Source organism: Nyctereutes procyonoides, unplaced genomic scaffold, assembly GCF_905146905.1.
Source record: "Nyctereutes procyonoides isolate TBG_1078 unplaced genomic scaffold, NYPRO_anot_genome, whole genome shotgun sequence".
Classification (NCBI taxonomy): domain Eukaryota; kingdom Metazoa; phylum Chordata; class Mammalia; order Carnivora; family Canidae; genus Nyctereutes; species Nyctereutes procyonoides.
Window position 1 is genome coordinate 16,335,356 of NW_026575021.1, and position 24,450 is coordinate 16,359,805.

General features: G+C 51.7%; 1 protein-coding gene across 7 annotated transcripts in view; it reads right to left on the reverse strand.

The window, feature by feature from the left end:
• The window catches only part of LIMCH1 (LIM and calponin homology domains 1), a 293,512-nt gene that overhangs the window by 258,948 nt on the left and 10,114 nt on the right, over positions 1-24,450 (reverse strand). The window contains exon 1 of one of the 7 annotated variants that reach the window (XM_055340222.1): positions 7,802-7,820. The exons of the other annotated variants lie outside the window; for them this stretch is intronic. The gene's annotated coding sequence lies outside the window, so the exon portion shown is untranslated. Of the gene's footprint in view, positions 1-7,801; positions 7,821-24,450 lie in introns of those variants that run through there. 7 annotated transcript variants of the gene reach the window in all.

Genomic DNA, 24,450 nt, shown 5'->3' on the forward strand with positions numbered 1-24,450 from the left:
TCGGATGGTATCTTTTTAGGTTCTTAAAATATCTGGGTTTATGTGAGAATAGCTCCCAAAGAATCTGGCATATGGGCTACGTTTGTGTCTTAAAAGTTACCTTTATGCTTGTTCCATTGTCAGTTCAGATGTTTAAAGGGTTCAATTTATTTATTTATTTATTTATTTATTTTAGGGGGATCCCTGGGTGGCTCAGCGGTTTGGTGCCTGCCTTTGGCCCAGGGCGTGACCCTGGAGTCCCAGAATCGAGTCCTGCGTCGGGCTCCCAGCGTGGAGCCTGCTTCTCCCTCCTCCTGTGTCTCTGCCTCTCTCTCTCTCTCTCTCTCTCTCTCTCTCTCTCTCTGTCTATCATAAATAAATAAATAAATCTTTAAAAAAAGAATATTTATTTTAAAGGGTTCAACTTAAAGAGCAATGATCATTGGAATAAACCAACATTGTCTAAAGAGTCCTTTCAGCTTTTTAAATACCCAAAGTTATCATATTTCCCCCCCAAAATGACATAAATGCACATATACAAAACTCCAGATATTATACGAAGGCAATTTAGTGTATCCGTGCTTCCATTTTAATCTTCTAAATTATTTCAGTAACTTGAGGGTCCAGGAAGCCAAGTGCCTCTGGAAAACACTAAGTGTGAATCCATAGGACGTCTGTGAAAAGGGCGGCGGAAAGAGAATTCACAGGCCTTGGTCCGTTGGGACGCTTTCGGCTGTAAACTAAACAAACCCGCCAACCTGCCTCGGTCAGTATGAATCTGTGTCACCTCATACCATGAAAAGCCCAAAGCGGGTGGGCTCCAGCGTCGGATGGCCCCATAGCTCAGCAGGTCCTGACGTCACGGTCGGGGGCCGGGGGCGAGCGCAGCAAGAAGCCTGCAGCTGCTCCAGGATCGCAGACAGACAGACGAGAGGCCGAGAGACAACCTCCTGTGTCTTTCTTAGAAGCAAAGAAACACTTCCAGGAAGTCTCCCCGACTTTGGCCACGTCTGTGCTGCGACAATCCCTGGCAAGGAACAAAGGAACGCCGCCATGGCTGGCTGCATAGGAAAGACGCGCCTCAGGGAGCCCCCAGATGAGCAGGGTGGCACAGGATGGCCCGCATGTCACCGAGTCGACCACGCCAAGCAGCATACGGAGAACACACCTGCCTTCCCAGGCTTGCTTTCTGCAAACGCCCTGCTGCAGGTGAACATCAAAGCTGGACCCGAAACTACGCACCAAGCTCCTGTCCCGGCCAGGGGTCCAGTGCATCCGACTGGGGAGGGCCCTGCGCGCGGCGCAGGCGAACAGGCCTGTGGCCAGTGCTGCTCTCCCCAGTGTGGCGCCCGCAGCCAGACGGGGGCTGTCGTAGAAACAGACACCCAGGCTTCAACCGTTGCATTCAGCACTTTGTTCTTTGGGTTGTGTTTTTGTTTGTTTGTCGTTATGTTTCGTTTTTGCTAAACATGAACGCGCCTGCCTGGTGAGACGACCGGGGACAGCAGAGGAGCACAGCGGAGGGCGAGCAGAAGGGACACCGCGGTCCCTGAGGATGCCCGCACATGGCACCAAACCCCAAGCCTTTCCTTGGCCGGTGAGACCCTACGGATCTGGTCCCGTGACCTCTCAGTGCCTCTCCCGCCCTCCACTCCGTCCCCGTTGGGTCTCTGCCCAGATGTCACCCTCTCAGTGAGACCATCTAATGCAGAGCGTATCCCCACCCCGAACGTCCCCTATCTCAACGGCCCTGCTTCCTGTTTCTCTGCAGCTATCCGACACAGGTATTTCTCTTTCTTTTTTTTTTTTCAAGACTCCACCCCCTAGAGCATAAGTTCCCTGAAGACAGGGATCCCCAAGAGCTAGAAAAGCATCTGACACGTAATAGGTGCTCAATAAATATTCGCTGCGTGGAACAGTGGAGAGAACAGGAAACCATAGCAGGAAAAAAATACACCCAAGCCGTTAGGTATTCCCCGAAAGGACACCACAGCCTAAGAGAAGAAGATCAAGACTTAACCACGAGGAAGTAGTTTCATCAAGCAGTAGGCTTTCCTTTTTTTTTTTTTTTTTTTTTTTTTTAGATTTTATTTATTCCTGAGAGAGAGAAAGAGAGGCAGAGACCCAGGCAGAGGGAGAAGCAGGCTCCCTATAGGGAGCCCGACGTGGGACTCGATCCCGGGACCCCGGGGTCACGTCCTGGGCCGAAGGGAGATGCTCAACCACTGAGCCTCCCAGGGATCCCGTTTCCTTTCTTTCTTAAAGTCAAATGTGAAAATAATCACACCGCCACTGGGCATATTTCCACTGATTCAGCTAATAAAGAAAAAACATTTTAAAAACATTAAATAGTGTATCGAGTTATTTGTACAGGGTAAGCGCAAGAGGAATCCCATAAAATTATTATTTTTTAAATAATAAATTTGTTTTTTACTGGTGTTCAATTAAAAGTATTTTGTTAAAATTCATACTCGATGCCCAACAATCACAAAATGCAGGCAAACTTTTTCTCTTCCCTCGTCTCCTTTTTTTTTTTTTTTTTTTAAATAAGAAACTAGTTTAGGACGGCAGAAGCACTGGGGGGCCTGTAGGGAGCGCAGTCCTGGTACCTCCTGCCTTACGCTGACAGCGCATTAGTAACATCTCTAAATGCATCTGCGGCTCGGTTTCCCTGACCGCAAGCAAGCCAGCAGCATGCTTCTGCTTTTGTCCAGAGAAAGAAGTGAAGCCACGAAGTTAGGTTTAATGATTCCGTCTACGCGGATTCTCAGAGGAGCGACTCGGGCCGACTCCGCAGTTTCTTTTCCACCCTGGATGCAGGCAGTGCCCTCGCCCTGAGCACAGCACGGAAAGGCCGTGACCTGCTGCGGGGTCTCCAGGCGCTCGGGTTCCTGCAGCCACCAAAGCCCGTGCATCGGCCGCCCGGCCCTACCTGGCTACTGACACTCGGATGCCAGGGAACCCGAAGGCATCTTGGACTAGAGGCCGCAGGGGCCCGCGCAATCCCAGATCAAGACGGGCAGGCGCTTTGCTGGCATTCTCACCTCCACGCTCCCTTCCACTACCAATCTCAGGAAATCCTAAGGTTTTAAATCCTGGGACCCAGGGCACAAGTGCACGGCTTCTCCAGCCTGCAGAGAAGCATGACAGAGATTTTCAGATTAGGGTCAGCCCACAATAGGTCTTTATTCTGCAGCTCCTATATGAAATTTAAGAATTTAACAGGCTCCACGCAAACGAATATTTCATTCTCGTTTCATAGTATAATAAAAAAGTCCTTTTCATTGGGAGGTTTGAGTGAAACCTAAGAGTCCGATGTCTGATTCCATTGGGACGCCACAACCAGGGCCTCTTGGAAGCGTTCGTTCCCTCACACACACAGCACGGGACCCAGCGACGTGCCCACCCGGTGACGCTGGTGGGTCCAATCGCAGACCGCCAATACGACCTAAAACAGGACCAATCTTGGCCCTAGAACACTTTGGAATCGGAGGGAAAACCTCACATAGTTACTTTGGACTTGCAGGGACTAGGTTTACGTAGACAAAGAATTCCGCCCGAAAGCCAGGACAAAAAGCCGCCCTCCCGTGTCAACTTCCTACTTAAGCCCATAGATTTCGGGCTCGGGGATGTTTTATGTTATTCCCAAACCATCATCATTTTTCCTGACAGACACAGTAAAAAATCGTTCCGGAGATAATGCAGTTGAAAGGGTCACGTTTTATCCATCTCCCGAAAGCGAGGCCGTCTGGCTGGCCCAAGCCAAGCCTTCCGAGGACAAGGAGGTTCACGTCTTCCGGTACAAGTATCTTCAAGTCTTTCCCATGTTATGGTTTACATTCATATGCGTCCGTCCGGAGGCTCAAGGCAGGGGCCGCTGGTTTACAGGCGGAGACGTCGGCCGAAGCCCTCAGCGGCTTCGTTGCAAGGTACTAAGGCTCCAAACACAGCCGTGGTTCTGTCCTCTGTGGGGAAAACCCACAGTGGGCGAAGCCTCAGGGCCTTTGCACATGCGATCTCCTCCATCCGAGAGGCTTTTAGCCAAAACATGTCCACGGTCTCCAGGCGCCACGTCCCTCAGTCTTCGTGTCTTCTCCGTCAGGTCCTCTCAGAGCCTCCAAGCTGGGCTCCATCAGTCCTCCCACATTTTATTTCTCCGTCCTGCTTTACAGTTCCCCACGGCACTGAAAACTACGTGCACTACACAGGTTGCTTTTTTATCTTGTTTGTCATCTTCTGCTACAAGAATACAAGCTCTGTGAAGGCAGAGGCTTTCTTCCTTGACCCTGGTGTCCACTGCTGTATCCCCAGGGTCGGGGAAATTCACGTGTAAACATCCACTGGTAAGGCAGTGACCTGCTTTGATGCTGGAAGAAAAGCGAACCTGGGGGCACCTGGGTGGCTCACCTTCAGCCCAGGGCGTGACCCCGGGGTCCTGGGATCGAGTCCTGCATCGGGCTCCCTGCATGGAGCCTGCTTCTCCCTCTGCCTGGGTCTCTGCCTCTCTCTGGGTCTCTCACAAATGAATGAATGAATGAATGAATGAAATCTTTTTTTAAAAAACTTCAGATTTAAAAAAAATAAAAAATAAAAAACTTCAGATTTTATAAGAGCTGCGAAGAGAGTTCTTGCACGTCCTCCACCCAGCTTTCTCTAATATTAACGTCTTATCTAGTGACGGCGCCTTACTAACAGTAAGAAGTGACCGTCAGTACGAGACCATGAACTCAAGCAGTTTACTCCCGCCGTCTGTTCGGTCACCTGCCTGCGTACTCCCCCCCCCCATCATGGACGGCCCTTCAGGAGTCCCTGGCTTTCCGCGGGCTGGAGTGGTAGGTGAGGCCGGGGCGCCGTCTCTCTCCGTCCACGTCCCACGTGTCCTGCGTGAGTCACTAGCAGCCCACACCCGGGGCGCTTTTACCCACGTTTGCATCGCGTGCTGACTGTCAGAATCTAATTCCTACAAAAACGCAGCTCCGCTTTCAACTGTTCGCCAAGGCAAGGTGAGGCCTACGAAGTGTAGGCGGCTTGTCCCAGAAACGCAATCAGCCATCAGCCATGTATTAGGATTATTTCTGTGGACCGGGGGGCGGGGCGGGAGTAGGCTGAGCGTGGTCACAGAAACGGAAAAAGTAGAGGCCGGAAGATTAAAATATTTCCCCAACAGAGCAGAATAAAACAGCAAGTGAATCGAACCCAAGAATAATCCCCTACTCTGCGTCTTTGGCAACGACCCAATTTCTTGATTGTTGCAACTGGGCGATACCCTTTGTTCCATCAATTGTGTTTCCTCAGTGGCATTTATTTAACGGGCTTTAGAAAGGAAACAAAAACGTGTGGCCAAGGCTGTTAATTGTCCCCAAGTTTTGCCTTTATAACGGAATCCTTGACGTAGACCAATGGCTCAGAATAAAGACCCAGTGCAAGCGCCCTCAGAGCTCCGTGCGCTGTGCCTGAACCCCGGACATCAAATGTGAGCGGGAGTTCTGCCTCAGCGCTAGGGCTAGTACTGCCCCGTAGACCCAAGTCCACTGAGGACGGGAGCCCGCACCTGCAAGCCACACGGACCCTAAACTTCGGATAAAGAACCCACGGTTCAGGGATGTTAAAGAACCTACAGAGAATAAATAAAACCTTTAAAAAATAGTAATAGGGCAGACCCAATGGCTCAGCGGTTTAGCACCGCCTTCAGCCCAGGGTGTGATCCTGGAGACCCGGGATCGAGTCCCATGTCAGGCTCCCAGCATGGAGCCTGCTTCTCTCTCTCTCTCTGTATCTCTAGTAAATAAATAAAAAATCTTTAAAATAATAATAATAATAATAAAGAACCTACAGAATTTCTAAGTAGCCAAGTGGAGAAGCCAAGGGTGAAGCCACGTCTGATGGAAAGTGTAGGGTCGGGCAGCCCGGGTGGCTCAGTGGTTTAGCGCTGCCTTTCGCCCAGGTCGTGACCCCAGGGTCCCGGGATCGAGTCTTGCGTCAAGCACCCCGCATGGAGCCTGCTTCTCCCTCTGCCTGGGTCTCTGCCTCTCTCTCTGGGTCTCTCATGAATAAATAAATAAAATCTTTTAAAAAATTAAAGTGCAGGGTCACCTAATAAAATGCCAGAAATAAAGTTAGGTTTGAATTTCAGATAAAAGAACGGACTGATACTAAAAATCTTGTTATTTACTTGAAACTCGGATCCAACAGACACCCTGTGTTTTTATTTGCTGAGCCGGGCAGCCCGAGTCCAACCGCAGAGCACAGGTACCTCGCCGCCAGCCGGTCACCTGGACAGAGCGCATCCCCGCACACAGCGCGTGTGCCCGGAGGGGACCAGGCAGGACTCAGCCACGGCGACAGGCACACGCAGCAGCCGGGCAACAGACTGAGGGACACTCTATTCCCCAGGATTCCAGGGAGTCGGGGGCGGCCCAGACCGAGGACTGTCCGGGGAGGGAAGCGGGGCGGCAAGAAGGCGTGGGGTCATCGAGCTCCGGGACGCAGCGGGGAGAGAGGCCCACGGTGGCAGGGTGCAGAGGTCACAGGCTGAGGGCGAACACGGACACCGTTTGCTCCATGGCTGATGCTACTTTTCTGTCTTTAAGTAAAAAAAAAGAAAGAAAGAAAAGAAAAAAAAGAAAAAAAGCCGTGGTGCTGATGCTCCTGGGTGGGTAAGTTCTCCAGGGTGATGCAAAGAAACCACATGTAGCTTTGAGTACAAGAAGCAAGACGGCAGGGCCGGCCGCGGGGCTCTAAGGGGGGCCAGGCACCTACTCACGTGGACCAGAAGGAAAGGGGGCGTCCAAAAAAACAAAAATAAAATAATATAATATAAAAATTAAAAAAAAGGGGACATCCAACATCACAACCTCCCACGTCCTTGTATTTAGAGAGCTCGTGCTCCAGAGCCACGCGACAGCTTTCTGACCCAACTGGCCACGACAACCACCCAGAAGAATACTTAAAGCAAGGACGTCAAGGACGGGCTTTGGGCCCAGGACTCTTTTTTTTTTTTTTTCATTTCTGATATGATTCTGGTAAGTACACAGGTTGGGTCATTCTGGCATCTTGAGGAACTTCTCTCACCAGCCCCAGCACCTCTTGCCCCTCCCTTGGCCCTGATACTTGCAGGTGACTTCTAAAAGGCTGCATTGCAGGGACGCCCAGGGGGCTCAGAGGTGGAGCGTCTGCCTTGGGCTCAGGCCGTGACCCTGGGGTCCCAGAATCGAGTCCCGGGTCAGGCTCCCTGCATGGAGCCTGCTTCTCCCTCTGCCTATGTCTCTGCCTCTCTCTCTGGGTCTCTTCTGGATAAATAAATAAAATCTTTAAAATAAATAAAAGGTTGTATTGCAAAGAAAAATTCATCAGGCTATTTGCTGGACATTTTTCGTGACCTTTCTTCACTAAATGGCATTGCCCCCCACAGGGCACCAAATCCATTCTTTCTTGAGCTTACTTCCAGGAAGCCAGCCGCAGGCTCTCCATTGCTCTTGCACTCATCATCACCTCGTTTCAGAATTCCACTTCCAGAGGAACAAATATGAGCATTCTATCAAGTTTCCATGGTGTTGTTTTTTTTTTTCTCTCCTTTCTGGAACATTTTTTATACACAGAATAAAATATCTGACAGCACTCCCAACGACTCCGAATTATCCCACAGGAGACACTTGGCAGTTACCATCCACAAAAATTACATTTTCAAAAAATTTGTCACAGCAGACAGGGAGAAGCATGACAGTGATTTCTGCACGACTCAAAACATCAAGGAGTGGGGGGGAGAAAAATCTCTGAATTATCAATTTCATCCCTATAAGGTGCTCGGGTAATAAATACTCACAATCCCAAATGGCTTCACACACGAGGGGACTCACTTATCTGCATTAGTTTCTTAGCAGGGATGTCTGAACTAGAACACGGTGGAACAGAAACAGATGTGCAATCCGTGCATGCAGATAAGAATTCTTCACTTGCCTGCTTATCGCTGACAGATGAGGAAGTCCGTTCATTAAGGAAGCAAAGCTCGCCCGGCTGGAACACAGCCAGGTCCCAGGTACCCGCTGGCCCCGACTTTAACTGAATTTTCCCAATTTCAAAAGGATGAAAGTTAAATGCACTGAAAAAGCCAAATACACGGTCTGAGAGTGGACGAGCCAGCCCAACTGGCTCATCTGAAGGAGACTGCCCCTTCCATCAGCTCTAGTCCATTTACACCCAGAAGTGAGCTGCTTCATTCCCTTTTTTTCTTAAATTTCTCGCCGGTTCTTCATGCGAGTTCCATCCTGTTCCTAAGCTCATGAAGTCGAGGCTCAGGGAGTTCTGGTCGACCGCAAGCAACCCCCCGGCTGTACTTAGAACGGGCCTGGAGGACAGCGCACAGGGCACGGCCGGCCGGAAGGAGGGTGTCGGCCCCAACACACAGGCGCACCCCTGCCTGCCTCAACACCACACCCCGACTCCTCCTCCCGCTTCGCTGCAAATCGCAGAGGATACCGCGGCCCCGGGCCCAGACATCAGGCCGAACTGCTCGTCCCCTTTGCCCCCTTCCTCTCCCACCACCCACACCTGCCCTGACTTGCACGGTGAGCGCCGAGGACTCTCGGTGACCACAAGGCAGATCCCGGTGGGGAGCACCTGCGGCCGGCGGCCTTCTCTCTTCTCCCACCCGCGGCCAAGTGTTGTCCCCACCACGACACCCTGCAGCCAAGATCTCCAACCGCCTTCAGGACCCGAGTCCACTGGCCGCTTCCAGCTCGTTCTTTGTCTCCGTGGCAGCATGTGACAATCAATCGTGTGCGCCCCTTCCCCCTTGAGAACTTGTCTTCCAGGAGCTTCTGAGACTCCACCCTCCCAGCCGTCCAACCAGATGTCCGACGTCTGTACCCCGGCTCCTCGGCAGGTCCGCCTCCCACTCACCCTCCGAATGACGTGGCCCTTGGCGCTGCTTAAGGCTTGCCTGCTCCCTGGAGGGTCCCACCCATTGTCACGGGCTCAAGTGCCAGGTGCACAGCGACGACCTACACTCCTTTACCTTCAAGCTCCAGCTTCTCACGACTATTACAATTACCTGGTGGACAATCCTACGAGAAGCTTCCACTGACTGAGCTAAAACCCAAAGCCTTCCCTTCCTCACGACACTTGCTCCTCCTCAGACACATCCTAGATGAGTGAGAAGTACTACCTCCCGCTCCGTGGTCACATTGGGTGTCACCTGCGAACCACACCCCTCCATCTCCCTGCAGGCAATCAACCTCACGTTCCATTGATTTTAACCCCTAAGTCTCTAAGTGCGCACATTTGCCCCAATCCCCTCGAAGACTCCGGTTTGGGCCACCGTCCTCAGCGGCCCAGATAACTCTCCGCCCCCCCTAGTCTCCCCGACTCGGAGCTGGCCCCTTCCCTCCACTCCTTCCTCTGTGCCGCAGGCCCCGGGGTCTTAACCCAGGCCACGCACCAGAACCACCCGCATTAAAATACACACCCAGACGCACGCACGTGTGTGGACGGGGATGTGCACCTACGTAGACAGGCCACACGCTCCGCTAACGGTGGTTCCATAGGTTTGGAGTGGGATTCAGATATCTGTGTTATTAAGAGCTCCATAAGGTGGTTATGGAGCAGCCAAAATTGAAAATCAATCAAAGTGATTTTTCCCAACCCATGAGGGCCCTTCACAGTCAAACTACGCTTGATTTCTTTTTTTTAATTGGTTTCAGAGGTAGAATTTAGCGATTCATCAGTTGCATATAACACACCGCGCTCGCTACATCACGCGTCCTCCTTCATGCCCATGACCCGGTTACCCTGTCCCTCACCCCCTCTGCTCCAGCGACCCTCAATTTGCTTCCTATGATTAAGTCTCTCTTATGATCTGCCTCTGTCTCAATTTTCATTTTATTTTCCTTCCCTCCCCCTACGTCCATCTCTTTTGTTTCTTAAATTCCACATACTAGTGAGATCATATGGTATTTGTCTTTCCCTGATTGACTTACTCCACTCCGCATAATACCCTCTAGTTCCAAAAAATAAAAATTAAAAAAAAAATACCCTCTAGTTCCAGCCATGTTGTCGCAAATGGGAGGATTCCATTCCCCTTGATCGCCGAGTACTATTCCAGTCGTACATACGTGCACCTCCCTCCAGCGATACGCGTGCACACATGCACCGCGTCTTCTGTATCCATTCATCTGTCCGTGGACATCTGGACTCTTTCCAAACTTTGGCTCTTGGGATCCCCGGGGGGCTCGGCGGTTGAGCGCCGCCTTCAGCCCAGGGCGTGACCCCGGGGTCCTGGGATCGAGTCCCGCATCTGGCTCCCTGCATGGAGCCTGCTTCTCCCTCTGCCTGTGCCTCTGCCTCTCGCTCTGTGTCTCTCATGAGTAAATAAATAAAATCTTAAAAATAAAATAAGCAAACTTTGGCTCTTGTGGACACTGCTGCTGTGGACGCTTGGGGTCACAGTGTTTGCAGCTCCTGAATAAATACCTAGTGGCGCACTTGCTGGGTCACAGCTCGATTTCCAGCTTGAGGACCCTCCACGCTGCTCCCCACAGCGGCTGCACCAGCCTGCATCCCCACCGGCAGTGTACCAGGGCTCTTCCCCTTTCTCCACATCCTCGCCCACATCTGTTGTTCATTTGAGCCATTCCGGCCGATGTGGGGTGGGATCCCACCGTGGTGTTGATCTGTAGTTCCCTGGTGCCGAGCAAGGTGGAGCATTTATTCATGCACCTGTTGGCCGTGAGTGGGCCTTCTGCAGAGACGTGTCTGTTCGTGTCATCTCAAGCTATGATCAAGTTTGTTCCCCAAATATGAATGTTTTCCTTTGATCCACGGTCAGAAAACCCACAGTTGCCCGGCCTTAGTTCCTCCTACAACATACCCTACCTCTTTGCCATTTCATTCCTCCAGGGAGCCTTCACTGGGACCCTCTGCCCCAGACTGTCTCTCCAATATGACCCCACACCCTCTTTTATTTTTATTTTTTTAAAGATTTTATTCATTTATTTTTTATTTTTTTAATTTTATATATTTATTTATTTATCTATTTATTTAAGATTTTATTTATTTATTTATTTACTTATTTATTTTAGATTTTATTTATCTATTCATGAGAAACAGGGACAGAGAGAGAGAGAGAGGGAGAAGCAGGCCCCATGCAGGGAGCCCGATGCGGGACTCAATCCCGGGACTCCAGGGTCACACCCTGGGCTGAAGGTGGTGCTAAACTGTTGAGCCCCCCGGGGATCCCCCAAAACCCTCTTTTACTTCCCTCGTCCCAACATGTACTGTGATTGCCTGTTTATCAATCCCCACTAGACCAGAAGCTTCCAGAAAGCACAGACACAGAGTAGGTGCTTAATGAGGGAACGGGGGCACGTGGTGGGGGGAGCACCACGGAACATACTCTGGGTTAGCAAATTGAATTTAAATGCTAAAAAGTCTCACAAAATGGTCCTTAGGGTGCGGGCGCCCTGGCCCCTTCCTGCCCCTCGCCTGCGCTGGCTGCGGAGCTGCCCGTCGGGGGGGGCAGCAATCCATGTTCCACTTTGCCTACATGGCCCCCAACACACGACAGCGGCCCAAGGACTGCCCGCTAAATGAGGGCATCCAGGCCAGAGACAGCGACGGGGACATGGGCACACACCCCGGGACACCCGGGACACCCGGGACGCGATGCAGGGAACACAGAGCTTCCCCTAAAGGAACCGTGGTCAGATTAGCTCAGATATTCGGGATTCCATGCCGTTCTCTGCAGGCCGCCGCGACACACCATTTCCTCCATCACAGGAGCCAGGGACGATGTTGGCAGAAACGACCCTGGGCCCCGGTGCACATCCCTTCCGACGCCCCCACAGAAATGACCATTAGAATCCGCCTTAAATTCCACCGCTGCGGACACCGCCCTAAGGCACCTGCTGGTCCTGAGATCTGGGGTCTCCGCCCCGCTGCACCTGGAATCGCTCGGGGAAACGGCAACACCCAACAAGGCCCAGGCCCTGCTCCAGATCGTTTGCAACCAAAAGCTCCCCACGGACCAGGGACCGAACTGTGCCGCCGGAGCCCAGAACCGCTGTGCTTGGGCGCCACACGCGCAGGGCAGCAGCAATCATCACTGAATGCTTAGCCTAAAACCTAGAATTTGAGAAAACCCCGGATTTCTATACAACTGTATTTGAACGAAAGGCTCCAGAACGAAGCAAAATCCCGAGCCACATGGATTTAGGTGCAAATGGCGCATATTAGCAGCGATGGCCTGTACCCGGTGAGACTCGGGCTCCGAAGCTCTTTGACTCCTCTATCGTTTTCAGTTGCTAATAATCTTACAGTTAATTTTTTTATTGAGATGTTTATTAATAGATTAATGCTATGCTTCACCAACCAAGCCGCCCAGGCGCCTATGACCCCACAATGCAAACGACTAGATTCACTTTGGGAGAGATACCTAGAGAGAACTTCTTAAACTTACCATTTACCCAGACAGAGGAGCGTCGGCATAACGACTCTGCGTCAGCATCTCTAATGTCGACTCCCTTGTACATAAAACACGTCACATGCTGGTGCCATAGCCCCCGTGGTGGTTTTCAAGTAGGGCCACAAGTTCCTCGAGGTTCCTCCCTCTCTCTGAAGCCTGAGCCCCATCCTGCTTGATGGGGACTGTGTTAGGGACCCATTTCCAGGAACAGGGTGGAGCCGGGAGGGAAGCCTGTGAGGTCTACGGCCGATCCTTCAGAGGGCTTGTGTCCTCCTTGCCCTCTGACTCAGTCGGGGTGACGGGGAAGGTCAGCATGTGTTACAAGGACACACACACGGCCCCGTGGAGAGGCCTGGGTGGTGAGGTCCTAAGACCTCTGGTCAACCGCCACCAAAGGCCCAAAGCTCCCGCTCACCGTCTTAGCCCGGGGTCTGCAGCCCCGTCACCCGGCCCTCAGGCCACCACAACCCCATCCAGCACCTTGGCTGCAACCTCAGAAAAGGCCCTGGGCCAGAACTCCCCACTGATCCCAAGTCTCTGACCTGCAGAAACCACAACGTGATCAATATTTGTTGGTTTACGATGCCGTGCATCAGGCTAACTCATTACGCAGCAAACGTCGGTAACACACCAACACAAAATGTTATGCTCCCTTGGCAAACACCCCACAGTGTCCCTTCTGCTACCACATGACCTCAACGCCCTCCCCACGTGTCTCCGGGATCTGGCTGTGCCCGTCCTGCCTTCTCTGTCCTGTAACGTGTGTCCCCCTCCCCTCTCGGCAGGCCCCCACTGTGTCCTCGTCTGTCCCCCTCAAACACAGAAGCAAGCGACCCCAGCTGCGATCAGCTCCTCTCTTGCCGCTCTTCACCGCTCTCCTCCTCCGCTGACGAGGACCACGACGGACCCGTTACCACGCCTCCCCGGGGCCTCCAGCCACCCCCACGGTCACAAGGCGGCTCGCCCTGTCCCCCGACCTCTCGCAGCCGCAGGCCTACTCCTTAAAACATCTCACGGGATCCTCGACGTGCAGGCCTGACCACCCCATCCCCTCACCCCACTCCTCCCCGAGGTTCCCCGTCTCAGGAAATGATCCAAGCCCCCCCCCCGGTGACCAAGCAGTACATTTGGGACGTTTCCTCGATTTCTCCATTTTGCCATGCATCTCCCACGTTCATTCAGTCACTAGGTCTCATCAAGTTGGCACCTTGAACGTTCACGTCCACTGCTCTTACATCACCACCTCTGACCTCTCTCCCTGCAGCAACCCTGCGGCCGCTCTGCTTCAGGACTGGCCGCTACCATCATCCCGAGGTCACCCTCCTGGAAGATCCTACAATTATCCCATCCGTACCGTGCAGTTACCCCCCACTGCCTACAGGTACAACCCTCACGCCATGTTAAGGTATTAACAGCAGGTAACGCCTACTGAGCCCCTGACCGCGTGTCAAACGCTTCCACTGAGGCACAATCCCCGCGGCAGACACTGGGAGTACCCTCGCCGTTTCACAGATGATGAACCAAGCCCCACAGAGGCCAAGCAAGCTGCTCACAAAGGTCCTAAGCGAGGCCGCCGACGCTGGAGCCGCCAGTCGGGTTCAGCACCAAGCCCGAATGCGAGGAGCGCCGGGCCCTCCCCGACGTAGCCCAGCGCCCTCTCGCACCATGCCCCGCCCCAGCCCCGCAGCTGTCCACTCACGCCCAGCCCCACACACCCCCACGCCTCTGCCCAAGTCTAGAAGGCTCGTCTCCAGCCCGTTCTTCCCCCTTCTCGCCCCCACCTTCCGCATCCAGACGCCGATACTTGCTCACCGCTCAGGCCTCCAGCCAGCACCCATCTCCTCGAGGGTGCCAACCCCTACCAGGGAAGAGATGTTCACTTCCTCCTGTGTGGCCCCAAGGAAACCAGCACAGACCCGTTTCCCAACACTGCGGCAGTCGGAATAGGATTCGAAAAACATGCATGCGCTCCCCTCCCACCGTGACTTAGACTGTCCTCCCCCTGCCCCCGCCCACCCCGGACTCTGGACGTGGCCACATTTCGTGCTCTGACACTGCAACACGAACCGACGTGAAGCAAGTGGAGACTGGGAGCCCATTTACGGCTTGACAGGCTCTGCTGCACCTGCCGTTCATTTGCCGTTAAGACAACGTGCTTCTGGTTGAAGAGGACGCAGACACGGAGCCGACCTGAACCCGACCCACGGCCTCGAGCGGACTGCGGCCAACCCAGAGCTGGAGGCAGGACCATCCTTGATCTGTGAGCCAGAAAAGAACAAACCATCACCGTCTCCCACCGGGCGTTGGGGGTGGATCGTTGCACCATCGTACCTAGAGCTGACTTCCCCGTACCCGAAAGCCTTATTTCCACGTCTTGAAGGCTAAGCATAGTGGTTAGAACAGTAAGAACCCTAACACTGTTGAGATACAACTCCTATAACAGAAGCTCAGCCTTTCAAAGTGCATATATCAGAATTTTTTAGTATTTTCACTAAATACTATAGATGAGTGGACAACCATGACCGCTCCTTAATTCAAGAATATTTCCACCGCGCCAGAAGGAAACCCGGGGCCATTAGCAGTCTCTTAGAAGATGTCTGTAAATGCATGACTTAATGAATGAATATGTAAGAAAGTTCTTAGAAGAATTCTTATTCCACGCTAGCAGGATGATATAAACGTTGCAGAAAAAAAAAATTCAGAAACGTTTCTGTTAGGTATTTCAAAGTCATTTTACTTCTTTTAAATAACTTATACCTATATTTCTCATATATTTTATTTTTTTCTCACATATTTTAAATATAAATGTTTCATATTCTTTACAATTGCCACTGCCAAGCAAATGCCATTGGGGGATTTGACTTCGGTCTACAGATCACAGAGAGATGCCTACCTTAAGAGCCACAAAGCCTACAGGAGGAGGGAAGAAAAAAAATCCAAATCCCACATAGCTCAAAGCTACCTGTAAACTGAGGAAAACATGATACGGAATCTGCATTAGCACCAAAAGATTAAAAAAAAAACTTAGTCAAATGCCAAAAATAAAATCTCAGTATTTCTAATAATAGGGACCAGAGCTTTCAAAACCAGCAAATGCACACTTTAAAAACACAAAGATCAAAAAATAAAAATTAAAAAAATGAATAAAAAAACACAAAGGTCAAAAAAATTAAAATTAAAATTAAAAAATGAATAAAAACGCACAAAGGTCAAAAAAATTAAAATTTAAATTTAAAAAAATGAATAAAAAAAAACACAAAGGTCAAAACCCCAAAGAACGGCAGGATTGAAAAACTGCTCTGCTCGGATCATTGATACGATACTAAAACACTGTTACTCTTTTTTTTTTCATATTACAAAGAAAACCATATTTTTTAATGATTCTATAATGACATGCTCATTTAATTGTATTAACCAAAAAAAATAAAAAAAGGAGCGGCGGGGAGGGGAGCATCTTCGGTCGAGGAGTAACTCCGTAGAAGAGGTGCCTTTGGAAAAACAGTTGATTGAAGGCTGTATGGTAAGCAATGAGGCAAATAAGAAGCTCGTGTCAAGGGCAAGGGTCATAAACTCCAAGCACCCTCTCCAATGAGGCAGGTGCCCCGCCGGCCGGGCAACTGCTGAGCCGGATCCCAGTAACCTGCAAACCATCACCGGAACCACCACGACCCCGTCAACAACCACAGGGAATGGAAAATCCCACCAAGGACCAGCAGCCGCTGAGCTTCAGGGGTCCTGACCCCAGGCAGGCTGCCTACTGGTTTTTATTTTTACCCTCCTCCTTCGTGCACTAGCTTCGCAGGAGACCTGCTGCACCCGGCCGATCCGGGGCCCTGGGCTAGAGGATGGGGGCGACCACCACCAGGCACAGCCAGTGGCCCCCAGCCCGTGGGGTCCTGCAGCTTGTGGGATCCTCCAGCCTGCGGGGTCCTCCCCTCAGCCCACGGGCTCCTCCCTCCAGCCCGCGGGTCCTCCCTCCAGCCTGCGGGGTTCTCCATCCTGCAAGATCCTTCCCCTAGCCCACGGGTCCTCCCTCCAGCCCATGGGGTCATCCATCCTGCAAGGTCCTCCCTCCAGACCGCGAGGTCCTCCCTCCAGCCCGCAGGGTCCTCTAACCTGTGAGGTCCTCCCTCCAGCCCACAGGGTCCTCCAGCCTGTGGGGTCCTCCCCCAGCCTGTGGGATCCTCCCCCCAGCCCGCAGATCCTCCCTCCAGCCCACGGGGTCCTCCCTCCAGCACGCGGGGTCCTCCATCCTGCAAGCTCCTCCCCCGAGCCCACGGGTCCTCCCTCCAGCCCGTGGGGTCATCCATCCTGCAAGGTCCTCCCCCCAGCCCGCGGGTCCTCCCTCCAGCCTGCGAGGTCCTCCCCCCCCAGCCCATGGGGTCCTCCCTCCAGCCTGCGGGGTTCTCCCTCCAGCCCGTGGGGTCCTCCATCCTGCGAGGTCCTCCCTCCTGCTCAAGGGGTCCTCCAGCCTGCGGAGTCCTCCCTCCAGCCCACGGGGTCCTCCAGCCTGTGGGGTCCTCCCCCCAGCCCACGGGATCCCCCCCTCCAGCCCGCAGATCCTCCCTCCAGCCCGCGGGGTCATCCATCCTGCGAGATCCTCCCCCCAGCCCGCAGGGTCCTCCCCCCAGCCCACGGGGTCCTCCCCCCCAGCCTGCGGGGTCCTCCATCCTGCGAGGTCCTCCCTCCAGCCCACAGGGTCCTCCAGCCTGCGGATCCTCCCTCCAGCCCGTGGGGTCTTCCCCCCAGCCCGCAGATCCTCCCCGCAGCCCGCAGGTCCCCCCAAAGGACACCCTCAGGTGAGGAATAGGAACTCGGTGGGGACACCAAGCAGATCCCAGTGCCGAGGATTTTCAAGTCGAATGTTTTTCCCAAGGTGCTGTTTGAAGACGTGGCGCAAAGGTCCGTTCATGAGCAGAAAGGGAAACTGAGGCCCAGGTGCACCTTCCTCGACTCTCTCCCTCACTTTATGGAGGCAAACTGACAAAACTTGTAAGGCACTGAAAGCTGCACAGGTGGTAACCTGACATGTGACCTTGGGAAAGGCTCCCGCTCGCCCAGCCACTACAACGCGCCACCTCGCGTGTCACACAAGTACGCAGACACATGTAGACGTGAGAAGATGCTCGAGGACACCTGAAAACGTTTCAGTTCTGCTCGCAGCAGAGCTCGCTGCTGCAACACAGCCAGAGCCCCAGCCCCTGTTCCTCTCCCCGTGAAGGCCTGGGCCCTTTCACCAGCTCCCCCCATGTCCCCCCGCCCCAGGGTGGGCACCTCACCCAGTCGTGCCCTCATGGCCACCCACGTTGCCACAAATGGCAGGATTCCCTCTTTCTCTGGCGGCACCCCACAGTGCGATACGTGCGGGCAGGACACTACGGACATGTCCACGCCACGTGCATCTGTGTGGGACCCACCACGCCTCACCTCTTTATCCATGGGGAGGGGGCAGCTGGATTGTTCCCGTATCTCCTCCAGCGTGGACAGTGCTGCACGAGACATGAGAGTGCACATGCCTCTTTGGTATCTTGGGTTTTGGTTGTTTCTTAAGATTTTATTTATTTATTTATTTATTTGCAAAAAGATGGAGTGGGGGAGGGGCAGAGGGAGAAGCAGGCCCCCCGCTGAGTGGGGAGCCCTACGTGGGACTGGAACCCAGGACCCCGGGATCATGACCCGAGCAGAAGGCAGACGCTCCACCCAGGGGCCCCCCAGGCACCCCTGGTATCTTGTTCTCATTCCCTTTGGATGTATTGCACCCAGGAGTGGAGCCGCTGGGTCATATCGTAATTCTCGCAATTAATTAATTAATTAACGTGGGGCTTGAGCTCTCGCCCTGTGATCGAGATCTGAGCTGATATCGAGAGCTGGAGGCTTTTTTTTTTAATTTTCTTTATTATTATTATTTTATTTTTATTTATTTAAGAGAGAGAGAGAGAGAGAGAGAGGCAGAGACACAGGCAGAGGGAGAAGCAGGCTCCATGCACCGGGAGCCCGACGTGGGATTCGATCCCGGGTCTCCAGGATCGCGCCCTGGGCCAGAGGCAGGCGCCAAACCGCTGCGCCACCCAGGGATCCCGAGAGCTGGAGGCTTAAAGGACTAAGCCACCTACGTGCCCCTGATAATTCTGCTTTTAATTTTTGAGCCGCCTCCATACTGTTCTCACAGTGGCCGCTCCAATTTGCAGCCCCAGGGCGCCAGGGCCCTCGTCCCTCTACCTCCTCACCAACGCTGCTTCTGCTCTCCGGGGCGGTGCCATCGCCATCCCAACGGGTGTGACATGATGTCTCACTGTGGTTCTGAGTTGCATTTCCCTGCGGATGAGTGATGTTGATGGAGCACCTCTTCAGGCACCTGTGGGCCATCAGCAGGTCCTTTTTGAAAAAAATCTCTATTCGATTCCTCTCCCTATTTTTAAATTGGATTATTTGGGATTTTTGCTATTGACTCGTGTGGGCTGTATTACTTGTTAATCAACACTTCTGAATCATTCAATCGCATTTTTATACCTAGTAGAACCAATTAGGTGCTGGGTTGAGCACTTTGCATTTAATGACATCTTTAAAACCGACCCTCTTCTAGTCTTATAAAAATCGGAATAAGGGATCCCTAGGTGGCTCAGCGGTTTGGCGTCTGCCTTTGGCCCAGGGCGCGATCCTGGAGACCCGGGATCGAGTCCCACGTCAGGCTCCCTGCATGGAGCCTGCTTCTCCCTCCTCCTGTGTCTGCCTCTCTCTCTCTCTCTCATAAATAAATAAATAAATCTTTTTAAAAATCGGAATAAAACAATTGATGAACGCCTTTTTTTTTAGTCAATCCCTCAAACTCACTTCCAAGATGTAGCCACTGTTCTGAGTTTTTTATTTTAATTATTTCCTTGCTTTTCTTGAGTCTTGTCACCCATGTGTGTGAATTCCTATATGCTATCTTTATTATTCTTTTTTAAATTTTATTTAAATTCAATTAATTAACATATAATGTATTATTAGTATCAGAGGCAAAGGTCAGTGATCTATCAGTCTTATACAACCCCCAGTGCTCATCCCATCCCGTGTCCTCCTTCATGCCCATCGCCCAGTTACCCCGTCCCCTCCGCCCCTGCCCCTCTCATGACCCTCTGATGACAGTATGAGAGTGTCTCATACTGTCACATTTTAATTAAAACGTTGGTAACTTTGTTGGTGGCCTCCTTGGGTCTACTTCCCAGATTTTGCTCTCGGGAGCCCAGTGCTTCATTACAGGGTAGTGCAGCCGCGATCTTCGTTAGAGATACACCAGGGTGGAGCCAGTTTGGCTTAAGCTAGTCAACTCGTCCATTCCCCTGGTGACCAAGAGGGGGATGTGTCCCCTTCCTGACTAGAAGGCATAAGGAGTACGCGGGGACTGGAACCGTTCTTGCCCCGTCAGCCTTCAGTTGGAGGAGCCTAGACTTTCTGGGGCTCGCAGGACAGGTGCGGATGTGCTGCGTAATTCCTAAGCATACAGTCCCGCGATGCACAGCTCGGGGATGGCGGAGAGAACCCTTGTCCTCACTGATAACATTCTGCTGCTGAGTCAGCTTCCTCTGAAATAGGGATCTACCGCCAGACTGCCAACGAGCCAGTAAACCACCCTCCTATCCAAGCCAGTTTGGGTTGGATTTCTCTTGGTTGCAGCCATCAGGATACTAACTGAAACACGTACCCAAAAAACGTTAATGAAAAACTATGCAACACACGCTCATATAAAACCAAATGAACGGGGAAAAAAAATTTTTGGCATCATGCAATTCACGACTCTTGGTGGTAGTTAAAAGTCAGTGACCCACCATATCAGAACACCACCAGGGTTCATCGGGCCACCTGGAGCCTGGGGTTCCCTTATGCATTAGAATGTGGGGTTGGGGACGTGCCCAGAGCCTCGTTTGGATAAGATTCCTCTCCTTCCCGAGTGGCAACTATCCAGCAGGGTATTGAGTGAAGACCTTCATTTTGGGGGGTTTTCTTTGAAAATACTGAAAGCATGTCTAAGGCTAACAATGGCCTCCTGCATCCTTAGGCAGCCCCAGCCCCACCTGCACTCCTCGCTATGCTGTCCCTCGCCACTCTTCCTCAAGGGTGCCCCTGGTGAGGAGCCCATATCACACCCCATAGCACGGGGGTGACCAGCACAGGTGAAGCAGGCAGGCTGCCTGGGTTTGAAGGTCCGCTTCGCCACCTAATGACTATGTGGCTTTACTTATTTCTCCTTAAAGTGGAAATAAAGAGAGTTCGAGCCTGTCTCACAGGGTGGGTGAGAAGTGAAGTGCTTAGAACGGGGCCAACGGGGTTACCAGCCCTCAGAAACTATTGTCACGGGCTATGGTAATTTGAGGGAGTTTGGGAGAAGACCCCACCTCCTTGACAGCCATGCAAGGCCCCCTGGCCCGGGCCAGCAGCACTGAGGACCCCTATATTCTACCTGAGGGTTGAGCAGTTCCCCCTCCACCTATGGCAGCTACATCCTGCACCTGCACCTCTGACTCCCAACACTCCTGCTTTACTGGACTCCTTCATAGGGTTCCCACATCCTGCTCCTTTTTGCCTGGCCAGTCCCTGCTCACCCTCTGGGTCTCTGCTTAAACAGCACTTCCTTGGAGGCCTGACCCAGGCCCCATAGACCAAGGGTGGTCCCAGCCTCTCCACTGTCCACACACCCTGCTCTCCCCTTTCTGAACACATATCGTGCATGGAGCTCTGTGTTCAGGGTCCATCTTTCACAGTGGAATGTAACCCCGTGAGGTCTTCTGACAGTGGATAGGAAATGTGAAGTTCCCTAAAAAGTCGCTTTATAGCCCAAGACCCTAGATTTCCTGATTACAGCTGTATGTCTGAGCCCGTGAGTGAAAGACGGTAAAGTCTGCACAAAACACAGAGATCCAAGCATGTCTACTCTAAAAGAATACACATGCCCCTGAAAATGAACGGACACTGTACCAAAGGAAGACAAATAACCAACAACCTTGTGTTTTGCAAAAGCACAACCTAAAAAAAATAACAGGGCTTATGGAAAATATAGGTTTCAGGCAGAAGGCTCAAGCCCCATTCAATTTCATAACCAGAACACTGACAAAAGCAGTAAGAACCCTGGAAGTGACTAGCACAGAGAGAGCGGTCTCCTAGCAACTGATGGCACCACGCACAAAGAAAGTGCTCAATAAACGGCTGTTACGGGAAAGAGGAGGGGGAGCGGTGGGGTTGGTTAGAGAGTTAATCCGGACCATGATTTTTAGGAGTTTTGCTTTTACATCAGTCACCAGCTGAAGCTCCAGCTCTGAAACAGGACCTCCCGGGTACAAATTCCAGCCCTGCCACTTATTAGCTACATGACACCGGGCAAATCAGCTAACTGTATTCCAGCTTTCTCATCTATAAAATGGGCATAAAACAGCACTTACCTTTGTGCCAGGCACCAGGCCAGGTGTGATACACAGATACGACTTCCCGTTAACTCAAACAAGGGACTAGACTGGCACTGGCACAATTTGGCACTGAACTAGCCGCTTTATCACTCTGTGTTATCACATTTTGCCAACTCTCTCATAACACAATGAATCAGACGCCACTTGTCACCCGGCCCTCCTATTTATTACATCTTACAAGGTCTCTGCGGAAATAGGCGGCAACCACATCTGTTGGTTGATGACAACATTCAGCTCCAAAAGAGCCTTTGTAAGTTTTCTGCAGGAAAGGCAGAGAGGATGCTATTTCTCAGTGTTTCCATTGGGTCATGACAATGATGTTCATAGCTGTGGTCATTTATTTATTCCAGTTACTGGCCATTAGCTTTTATGGGATATTCTCCTCTTAAAAAAAAAATACCTACCTAGTAAGAATCCACAGGTTATCACCATATTAGAAGTTTTCCTCTCACGAAAAACCATAAGATACCTGGGAATAAACCTCACCAAAGAGGCAAGGGATTTGTACTCAGAAAACTATGAAACATTCATGAAAGAAATCGAGGAAGACACAAAGAAATGCAAAAATGTTCCACGCTCATGGACTGGAAGAACAAATTTTGTTAAAATGCCTATGCTACCCAGAGCAATCTATGCATCCAATGCAATCTCTATCAAAATACCATCAACTTTTTTCACAGAGCTGGAACAAATAATCCCAAAATTTGTATGGAACCGAAAAAGACCCCGAATAGCCAAAGCAGCGTTGAAAAAGAAAACCAGTGCTGGAGGCATCATGATTCTGGACGTCAAGCTGTACTTACAAAGCCGTGATCACCCAGGCAGTGTGGTCCTGGCACAAAAACAGACACAGACTGAGGAACAGAATAGAGAATCCAGAAATGGGTTCAACTCAACTCTATGGGCAACTAATCTCTGACAAAGCAGGAAAGAATATCTAATGGAAAAAAAAAAAAGACCGTCTCTTCACCAAATGGTGCTGGAAAACTGGGCAGCCACGTGCAGAAGAATGAAACTAGACCCTTCTCTTACGCCAGACGCAAAGATACACTCAAAATGGATGAAAGATCTAAATGTGAGACAAGATCCCATCAAAATCCTAGAGGAGAACACAGGCAGCGACCCCTGTGACCTCGGCCACAGCAACTTCTTGCTGGACACGTCTCCAAAGACAAGGGAAACGAAGGCAAAAATGAACTACGGGGACGTAGCGAGGTAAAAAGCTTCTGCGCAGCGAGGGAAACAATCCACAGAACCAGAAGACAACCAGCAGAACGGGGGAGGATATCTGCAAATGTCTCTTCAGATAACCAACATCTATAAAGAACTCAACAGACTCAACACCCAGAGAACAAATCATCTGATCAAGAACTAAGCAGAAGACACGACCGGGTATTTCTCCAAAGAAGACATCCAGGTGGCCAACAGATGCACCGCAGGATGCTCCGCATCACTCCTCCTCCGGGAAATGCACATCAAAACCACAACGAGGTGCCACCTCACACCTGGCAGAGTGGCTACACTTAAAAACATTATATGGTCTCATTCATTTGGGGAATATAAATAATAGTTAAAGAGAATATAAGGGAAGGGAGAAGAAATGGGTAGGAAATATCAGAAAGGGAGACAGAACATAAAGACTCCTAACTCTGGGAAACGAACTAGGGGTGGTGGAAGGGGAGGAGGGCGGGGGGTGGTGGTGAATGGGTGACGGGCACTGAAGGGGACACTTGATGGGATGAGCACTGGGTGTTAATCTGTATGTTGGCAAATTGAACACCAATAAAAAATAAATTTAATATTAAAAAAAAAGACAAAAGCTAAAAAAAAAAAACTCAGGAAACATGAGAGGTTGGGAGGAGGCAGGGGAAGGGGAAGAACCTGCTGCGCTGTGGGGGGACACGGCTAGTGCAGCAGCTCCGGGACGGGGCGGCGGGCAGGTTCCTCGGGAAGTTCCAGGCAGAGCTGCCCTGCGGCCAGCAGGTGCGCTGCTGTGGATTTACCCCAAAGGGACAGAGACAGCGATCTGGAGGGGCAGCTGCACCCCAGTGTTCACAGCAGCAGCGTCCCCAACACCCAGGCTGCGGCAGGAGCTCGGGGCCCCAGGCGGATGATGGATAAGAAGCTGCGGTCTATACATACCCAGCCGTCCAAAAGAATGACATCTTCCCATTTGCAATGACATGGATGGACTAGAGGGGGATGGACTAGAGGGGGTTACGCTAAACAAAATAAGTCAATCCGAGAAAGGCGATTGTCATACGACATCACTCGTATGTGGAATTTAAGAAACAAAACAGAGGATGAGAGGGGAAGGGAGGGGAAATAAAACAAAACAACCCATAAGAGACTCTTAATCACAGGAAATGAACTGAGGGTCATGGGGCGGGGGAGGGCAGTGAGGGACGGGGTAACCGGGTGATGGGCACAGAGGAGGGCACGTGATGGGATGAGCTCTGGGTGTTGTAGAGGACTGATGGATCGCGGACCTCTGCCCCTGAAGCTAACCAGACACTACATGTTAATTGAATTTAAATTAAAAATAAAGGGGATCCCCGGGTGGCTCAGCAGTTT